Genomic DNA, 10,210 nt, shown 5'->3' with positions numbered 1-10,210 from the left:
CTAAGGTGGCAGTTTTACTAACCCCTCCCCTTGTTTCTCCAAGAATCAGAAATTCGATCATCTCATGATCGCTGTGCCCTAGACGGCCACCAACCTTTACTTCCCCCACAAGTTCTTCCCTGTTCACAAGAAGCAGGTCCAGGAGGGCACCTTTCCTTGTCGTCTCACTTACCAGCTGTGTGAGGAAGTTATCTTCCACACATTCCAGGAACCTCCTGGATTGTTCCCTCTCAGCTGTGTTGTATTCCCAGCAGATATCCAGGAGGTTAAAGTCCCCCACAAGAACAACGGCAAGTGACTGCAAGATTTCCCCCAGCTGCTTATAGAAAGCTTTGTCTGCCTCACTGCTTTGGTTGGGAGGTCTATAGCAGACTCCCACAGCGACTTCAGCTTTATCGGCCCTTAACCTAATCCAAACACTCTCCACCCCATCATCAGTATACTTGATTTCTGAGCTCTCATAGCATTCTCTAATATACAGGGCTGCTCCACCGCCTCACCTTTCCTGTCTGTCCCTCCTGAAGAGCTTGTAGCCATCGATTGTGGCACTCCAGTCGTGTGAGGCATTCCACCATGTTTCTGTGATAGCCACTGTGTCGTAGTTTTCCTGGTGCATCATGGCTTCAAGCTCCCCCTGTTTGTTGCGCATACTGCGTGCATTGGCATAGATGCACTTCAGATGTGGTAATGATTCCAACACCTTTTTGTGAGTGTGGGCCCCATTTCCCACCAGACCCCTCTCAGGTGCTTCCATGATTTCTAAATGTCTGTCCCTTCTCTCAAATTAAATGGCAGAGTGAAAGTCCTCGCTAGTCAACCATCCTCACTACACTCCAACCTCACCTCACTACATTCAAGCCTGTATTTGTCCAAAATGTCACTGTTAGAATGGTTTCATCTGCGGAGTCAGAAGTATAATCTCAGTGATATTGCTGTCCATGAATGTCAAATGAATTACACCTTGAAGCAATTAATTAGAATATACACACTAAAATGAAGCCTTATTCAGGGGAGTAGTGGCTAATTTTCTTTTCTTTCTTTTGGAGAAGGAGGTATGAATATGAAAACGTATTTTAAAGCTAAAGCAGATTAACTGGTTAAGAGGAACCCAGTAAACAGCCAGTATCAGATGTCTGGAAGACTCCAAACAGAACTACTGTCCTAGGTGATAGTGTGTTTTGCCCAAGCTTTGAATCCTTTGGAAGCCTGAGTTTAAACACAACAATGGGAGCTTTATTTGCATTCATGTTTCATTTAGTCACAAACCGTCAGGAAGGTATATGTACACAAAGTGTTACGGAAATATCTATTCAGTCATTTATAGATGAAGTTTTCAAATTTACATACTTAATTGCAGAGACTACACAAGTGAATGCCAATGCACAAAATCCACATTTATTAATACAAAAGGAAAAGAGCATAGAGAGTAACTGTTTGTATATGTATACAATTGATAAATATTTATTTTGATTTATTGTGATTGTTTATTTTGCCGCATTATGTGAAAAAGAACAAAAATTTCTTATTTTGCAGATTCTTAGTGACAACTGACAAAACAGTGATTAATGAGTTAAAAATATGTTTCACTACCTTCAAGTGGCAATTGAATACTTTCTACATATTTTATACATGCAAATATCATCACACTAGCTATACAACCTCCCTTCAGTAAATACAAACAAACCTTCTCTATTGAAATCCTGTCTGTTTTATAGTCACTGGGAGGATTGCCACGGCTTCAGCAGGATGAGGATTTAATCCTCAGTTATACTCCTACAAAGAAAGAATATTGTTCACGATACTGTAAATCACTATCCCATATTAAATATGATGTTAAATATGTTTTCAACCCTCCAGTTGGCCTCAAAATCTGCTGTTGTTAAAAGTAACCATTCTTAGATAACTCAAATCCGTGATAAATTCAACCCCATGGGTTTAGTAAGTCAAAAGTTGAATCCTGACTTTGCTGTAAAAAAAAATCAGGATGTTTATTTCATTGAAACTGTAGGTAAATAATTTGAGAAATGTTTACAAATAAGATGAACTGCAACCCAAAGAAATGTTGTATTTTTCCTTTTTTAACAATTTTCTTTATATTTTTATTTATTAATTTCTAGTGAAAAGGTAATCTGTATTTTATGCCTTGGGGCAGGAGATAGAAAACTGCATCTAAAATTTCCCATTTATTTCTAAATAATACAGTACTGTATAGAAAAGTCATAAAAACAGAGACTGCAAATTGAATTCCGATAACTCTATCCTGTGAAAAACAAAACCTCCATCTAGTAAATGGGAAAGCATTATTGACAATTATATGCAAATTACCAGGCTTTTGGCAGGCTCTTCAAAACTATTATCTTATGGCAACTCTGTAAATTACCTAGCTATGCCAGCAATGTGGAATTGTTCATTATACTTTATTGATACATTTATGTGGCGTTATATTGGAATATTTTACTATGGGTCTCAGGAGGCTTTCTTCTTTGCTTATTTTTATGGCTGCATTTCTCTTGCGTTTTGTACTTACCCCCACCCTCAGAGTCAGAACTTCCTATAGAGTCAACTTCCCTCGGTAACATCGCCATCCGCTCTTCTTTACATCCTGAAGGCCACCAAACATGCAGGCAAAAATTCTGTGTGCGTATCCTTCCTTGTCAAAACCCTGCTCGTTCTTCATCTCAGGTCATTTATTCCTCTATGTGCCCCATATTCATTAGCCTATGTTTCTTCTTGAGCTGAGAACACAACATTTTCCATTGCTGCTATGCTATAGAGTGTGCGCGCTCGCTCTCTCTATTACAGCTTATATTTAATAAACGAGGAACAGGCACCCTGTTTATGTTTATTCATAACAAGTTTAGATGTTACTTTTGAAGATAAAGAAACAAGTTTGATGATATACAATATCAGCTACACGCTCTGCACTGATAGCAAACTTTAGCAATCAAGGAAAGATAAAAAGGTTTTGGAAAATTTAATCACGTACTTCAAAGTAGGCTTAAGAACATATATTTCAGAAATTGAGATAAAATATGAATGTTTAATTTATCTTCTTTCTTTTTTACCATGAGTGTTTCTGATTCTGTTGCTAATAACCTCATTGCTTCTGTCAGCTGACACCTCTTGTGGGTTTTTTTTTTTCTTTCCTGAAGTAACTTTTGTTGAAGAAAGAATCTTTTAATTAGCTTTTAGTTTTCTGAAGGATGCGACTGCTGCTTAATTTTACTTGGGTAGAGGACACACATGGTTTGGGGTGATTCAGTAAATTTCATGCAGTTGCTGGGAAGGAGGAAATTGATGCAAAAATAACCAGGTCATAAGCAATGATGTGCTGAGGTTCATCTCCAGTAGAGAACACCATTTCTGAAGTAACCTCTGATGATATCTCTGTGTGATGGTAAGCGCAATCACACTCTTAGTGTTCCTTTTTTGTCTGGTTGTGTACTAGCATAAGAAAGAGGTTTTCCTACCAAATATAACCAAACATGAAGCACCACCTTGCTAAATATTTGCCCTTTTCTCTTCTGGATGTTGTTAATTGGATTCTGGTGTTAAGAACGTGTACAAAAGGAACTCAAAACATGCCTCTGCCCTTTTCTCATAAAATCACAGGTTAATTCTTGCCCCCAAATATTTAATTTTACTTAAGAGCAATTTTTTGCTCGAAATTATTATCCTTGCCCAAATTGTATCAGCTAGCCACCCGTGTCCGATATGACACGTGCTGCGGTTGGAGAAGAGGAGCTCTTTGTGTCCTTGTTCAGGTCCTTCATCTAATCTTCAAAGTGGAAGAGTCTGAATGATGGGCAGCTGTCACAGAAAGAAATACAATTTTTGGCAAGACTTAAATTCATATTCTTTTTACAAGTCCTGCTGAAATACAGTTCTGGTACATGTTGATGATATTCTCAAAGGCCCCTTTCTTTTTCCATACTTCAGCTATAAAAGTGTCAAATTGAGGCTAAGGCATGACCTGGGTCAGCATATTTCAGAATCTCACAACTCTTTCTCCAGCACAAGGGCTGGTAGAGGGGAAGGGGAGCAATATCTTTTACTGGGAAGGAGATATGAACAACACAAAAGCGTCCCTAGGATTGTTTGAAGGCATCCGCTCAACCAAAACCTTCATTTGCACTTGGGGAGCTTCACAGAGAAGAAACTAAGCCATCATGGTTAGGGTGAAATTTCAAAGTGCTCAGTGTTGACCTAACTATTCCTGTTAAAATCAACAGTGAAATAAAACTCCAACTCACTGGACAGTAGTCACTGTAAAGTTGGGGATTTCTGAGAATTGTTTCTTGGGCTAAAAGTTACTAAAGTTAAAAGGTCTACCTAGTCTACCTAATTTTCTAGTGGACGAATCTTGAGGAAACCTGTTTGATTTCCTTTGTTTAGCTTTTCTTTCTGGTGGTTGCATAAAGTGATCATGATAGAACAATGAAATCAAATAAAAGAAACAAGGGATTGGGTGTCTCGGTGGAAAATAGTGGCAACAGCAAAGTTGCTAGTTAGTGTAGGGAGCTGTTAGGTTGAGATAAGAGGCACTAAAGGCACAAGTGATCTTCCAAACACTGTCAGTTACCAGTGTTATGGAAATGAGGGTGCTCATCTACTGTTTTAGGTTTTGAAATTTTGAGACTTGCCAGAGCAGAATCTCTCTGGAACTGATTAGCATGTTGAATCACTTGATCAGATGTGTGCATCAGCTAAAATAAGGGGAATTTAGGAATCAAAGGAAAGGAAATTACCCCTTATATCCTGTACTTTTTTTGGTGTTCAAAACGAACTGATTGGAAAACAAGAGGAAACACCCCACAGTAATGCTGCATACATCTTCACTGCTTCCACAGGCTTAGCACTGTGTCCTACTAGCTACCAAGGAGCAAGATCCTTGAGAAGAGTTGGGGGCTTTGCCTTCTGGGTCGCCACTTGGGCTGAAGATAATCCAGGATTAAAGGTTTTAATTCATGGGGAGAATACGAGAACCGTCTGAAAATTTATTACAGTTTAACGTTACCATTTAATATCCAGCCTGTGGCCAGCATAAAGTACTCATGGTAAGATATTTTCTGACAAGTTAGCAGGCATAGTTCAGATAAACAAACATTAATACCTTGAGTGACTTCAGGAGTTGGACCATGTAAGGGATATCAGTCTAAAGGTCAGCCTTATGAACTTCAAATTCAAGCACAATTTTAAAAATAGCTCAGTAATTTGAACAGTGCGCCCATGTATTCCATCTGAACAGCAGCACTGCTATTTCAGCATATTAGTACTGCTAAGTGACCTCCTGCTGCGTTTTGGGTCTGTGCAACGCCAGCTTTTCAGTATATCTGGCTTCCTTCCTAACACTGCCTCGGTATACTTTCCAAAGCAGAAAGCATGCTTCAGACAGCTAGAAGCTGCCTATAAGGTGTTATGTTAGCCTGTCTTTTTTTCCAGTTTTTTTACTTTTTTCTTTTTCTCATGTTCTTGTCCCGGCAGTAGAATGCACAGGCTCCCAAGAGAATTCCCTCCGGCTACAGTACATTTACAGCTGATTTTAGAAACAGCGAGAGAGGAACACTTTGAATCAGAGTATGGCTGCTACCTACCTGGCTGAAAGAAGGAAGTGCATAAATCCAGATATTAAAATAAATAGAGAAAGAACCAGCTGTTTTATGGAAACTCTAGAACCTTAAAACCTTTTGTTTGTTTTGTGTTTTACTCCATTACCTGAACCTGTTCTTGTTTTCTTAGCAAATGGCTGCAGAGAGAAATGCAAACAGACAAAAGGGAACAGCAAAGAGGATTTAAACAACACATATGATTATAACAGAGCGTGAAGGTTTAGACAGAGAAAATCCTTCCCTTTGCCTTCGCTGTTTAAAATGAATGGGTGCAGCTATTGTACCATGTAACCAGTGGCTTACCTATTGCTAGCTGCAGGGTATTTAGCGAGAGGTGTGAAGCTGGTAGGTTAGGTTATTTCTTTCATTCTGTTGCAATAACGCATGGGGCATCCCTGTCTGTTACTGTGTTTGATTTCCGTGAGACTGCTGGCAGGGGAAGAACAAAAAAGCGTGACTCAATAAATCTGGAAAGAGCTGTTTTCTCTAGTCCCCTTCAGAGAACTTGTGGTCTTTGCAGCCCTTGGATCTGCTTGATGAGAAGAAAAAGCCAAATAATTTGACACAACAAAGCAGTGCACAACTTCAGCTTGCTAGCAGTGTCTTAGTAGCTTGCCTGTCTTTCCAGAATGTGACAAGTGCCTGAGGAAAGGCAAACAACTCGTATTGTGTGAGAGAAAGAAAGAGTATTATGTGCTCTTGATTTTGGAAGGGGGAAAAAAAGCCTTTGCATGGCAAATGAAAATAGAAATGCAAATCAGCTCCAAATACTTAACATATCTGATAAACAATTGTATAAAAATAGAAAGTGGGGACAATAAAGACCTTCAGACATTCTGTATTCACATTCAGTGTCAGCTTGTAGCCTCAGTTAGCTGAGGCTCAGTTTGCCTGTGTCCACTGATGGACATTGAGCACATCTTCTTACCGGTCAGTGAGACCTTTCTGTGGCACGTACAAACATCAGTTCCCAAATATCCATGTTTGGAGTCACACTAATGCTTAAAATTATATCCTGGCAACTGAAGTTATAAGCACAGGATAAAATACTGCTCAACATTGCCTGAAGCACCAGAAAAAAGGTATAGTGGAGAATTAAGGAGCTAGGGGAAAAAGGGAGGAAGGAGAACATAGTCGAAGCATATTGCGTTGTTCAGTGGTGTCAGTCTGCACAGATCGTGTTTGAGCTGATTGTGCCTGATCTACTTAATGGTTGTGTTCTGAAAGCTGTATTTCAGCTCTTCCACAGTTTAGAAAAACATCGTCACCTCCACAGATACCTACTGCAGAGAACTTTTATATAATGCTGTAACTTACCAAGAAGCATGACAAAAGCAAAGAGTACTGAGTCCGCTGGGCCCGAGGTGGATCACACCTTTTAAAAAATTTTTTGAAAGACTTCTTAAGAAGGGATGCACTGCTCCAGCATGAAGGGTCCCTACTTCAGTGTTTGTCAACCCATAGGTCAGTTTCTTGAATTTGACAGTATTAGTTTTCTGTTGTGGTGTTTCTCTGTAGCAAATGCAAATTTTTGAAAATGCAGGCACCTTCTTTTCTGCATGTCAGGGTTCCTTATAGTACCGCTATTCTTTCAGAACACTTAGTAGAAACAGAAGCAATAATTTGTAGTGTGATTTTAATTTCCATTTCCAGGCAAGGGCATTGCGAGTGTTATAATTTCTACTTAACCTGTTTTGCAAACAGATGCTGTAACAACACATCCATACCTCTCCAACCAAGATCTGTTGAAGGAAAAAAATAATTCTAAAGGGAAATCTTAAAATAAGCTTTAGCATGAGATCGGATCCTTTTAAACATATTTGATTTGCAAGGATGTATTATTTATGATCACAGAGTTCTCCAGCCTTCTTAAAGTCCAGTCGTTGAACATGACCTGATGACAATGACTTTCCCAGGTGTGTTGCAGCTGCAAAATAAAAATAATTGTTAAGATCTTTGACCAGCCTTCTAATTCATTATCATTGGGTATAATAGAGTGATTTCTCTTGAGAAAATGTAGTACAAACTGTCCTTAACTCAGAAGGGTGTCTGTGGGATTGTTACCCATGTGGGAAGATATCTAGTAAATGCTAAATTTACTGTTTTTTCCCTTTAATACAGTGTGGTTTATAACTCCTTCTCTGTACCTTTAAGGGCTTAATCCTTCATCAGTCGGCAAATCAAGTAATGGCATCAGTAAGACAGAAAGATAGAAACAGATGATTGTTTTTTTCTTTCAAACAGCAGAACTCTAGTACAGAAATGCTTTGGCTACTGTTAGCTCCACTTCCCTGTCACAGACTTTAGAGATGAAGTATATATTTACACTGTTCTTTCTCTATCAGCTCACTCATTTCTTCCCCTAACCAACCTGAACAAGGTGTTCAAGGCTGTCTTTGAGGAGTTACGCTCTGTTGTGTCCAGTGGCTACCTCGTGTTTGCAAAAGCTCTCGGTATCTTGCCTCTTAGTTTACACAGTGGAGCTGGGGTATTTCTGCAGAAACGGCAGCTCTCTGTAACTGAGGGAAAATGAACAAAAAAAAAAATCACGAAGAATTGGTGCTATAGTCAGGCAGTAGACTCAGAGGCAATAAATCAGTATTCTGGTTTTTCTCGTCAAGTTTAAGCCTTGAAATTTTGGTGAAAAATCAAAATCTATTTCCTTCTGTCTGAACACAGGCACAGTAGCCCTGAAGAGCTTCTATCACGCCTGGAAGCTGTTGTGAAATGCTCCATCCATGCTCATTGCTCCCTCTAGCCTCTCTGTGCAAACTACTGCCTTGAATTCCCATCTAGTTTCCCTAACACCTCCCACAGCGCCCTAATTTTCTTATTATTGAAAGTCACTACATGATGGGATATCCTGATATCCTCATTTTTTATTGTGTAACACAATAGCTGTATGGAAATCCTCATTATCAAGGGATGTGACATGGTTTGAGAGGTTTTTTCCTCTCAGAAACCTCATTCTTCCCCTTTTTCTTCTGACAGCCTATTTATCTCACCTTAGCTAAATCATTTATATAGATAATAATTCACATTCCAGTTGCCAGTAGGGTGTTTTTTTATGTTTCACTAGTGTAGGTGAGAAATAAGTAAATCCATATTCTCCTCGGCTGAAATTATCATTTATTACAGTCTGTTGTGTTGTATTTCATTCTCTGTATAGTCAAGAATATAAAGCCAGCACTTCTCTCCAAAACTTTCATGTTATTTGTACAGTTTTCCTTCTCATATTTTATATCTTATTTTTTCCCCCCTCAATGTAATTTCAACATGCCTTGCATATGAACTGTCCCAATTATAACAAATCTCCAGCAAATAGCCAACTGATGAGCTCATTTGATACTTTTAATTAAGTAAGGAGGACGAGTCATCTCTGGGATGTCTCTGACAGTCCATAGGAAGAGTGCCACAGATCTCTTCTGGAAATCTTCACAGCAAACTGGAGGAAAGGAGACATTATGACACGTAACTGCTAGCTTTAGATGTCTGCAGAGAAAATACACTTCAGATAGCTACAATGCATTTGCATACAAACACTTAAGTTGGAAGGGCAAAAGTCACCATAAATATTTCATTGCAGAACGAAAATAGTAATTTTTTCCACCCGTCTGTTTTTAGTAATTTCTGTTGACTATTGAACTTTAAAATACACCTTGCAGATGAAATCTGCGTGGGTTTTTTTTTGCATTCCTAAAAAGCAGATCTGCTATTACTTTCTGATGGTAGGTGGTACCTGCTAGGAACCAATCTACAGATGAGAATCTCACCGTACCTAGGAATAGCTCTTGGAGTCTAGTGAAGGACATCTGGGTTGACTAAAGAAGCCTGTAAGTTGTCAGTTAAGTTACTGCTATGACCTAAGTGTTGTCTGATCCTAATATTAATTTCAAGCTATGCACAAAAAAAAAAGGACTAAAAATTTGCTGGTTTATATGGTAGTCAAGAGTGGTTTACAGCGTGCCATCCTATACTCTCTGTGGACATGTCTACAAAGTAGATGATTGTTTTTCTTCAATTCAGCAACTTGTAACTCCCTCCCATGGCATATTCTTCTCCATTTATTTGTAATGTGTTCGTGAGAGGTATCAGAGATGGGTAAAAAACCTAGGGCACCATTTACTAATGGCTTGCATTAGTGAAATTTGTCAAAAATGTGGTACTTCATATTGTTTTGCGAATTGTTCCATCTTAGTAGTAATTCAAACATTTACTAAAAATTGCATTTTTCATTTTTTGCAAGTTGGAAGCTAAGGAACAGCGAGGCTTTCCGGGAAAACGTGTACAGCTCATGCACATTTTATATAAAGGGTTGAGCTTCATTTTTAATAGCACAGTCTGTCACGCCTGGGTAATGAATCCGAGTAAAAGCCATACACCAGGAATATACCAAGAATAAAACAAAATTTCAAACTGTGGGGTTTTTTTGGGTTGGGATTTTTTTTCTTCATCTTTTTCTCTCTGATCTAGCTAGCTAAGGGATTACAAAGGCTTCTGTAAATGTCAGAGGTTTATGCCATAGTGTTTAGCACTCTGTAAAGCCTTGCACAGCTTTTCCCTTCACCATGGTACGTACTCATTATGCAAAATCAGTTAGA

This window comes from Chroicocephalus ridibundus, chromosome 5 (assembly GCF_963924245.1).
Source record: "Chroicocephalus ridibundus chromosome 5, bChrRid1.1, whole genome shotgun sequence".
In the NCBI taxonomy this organism is placed as follows: Eukaryota; Metazoa; Chordata; class Aves; order Charadriiformes; family Laridae; genus Chroicocephalus; species Chroicocephalus ridibundus.
Note: the sequence above shows the minus strand (reverse complement) of the source record.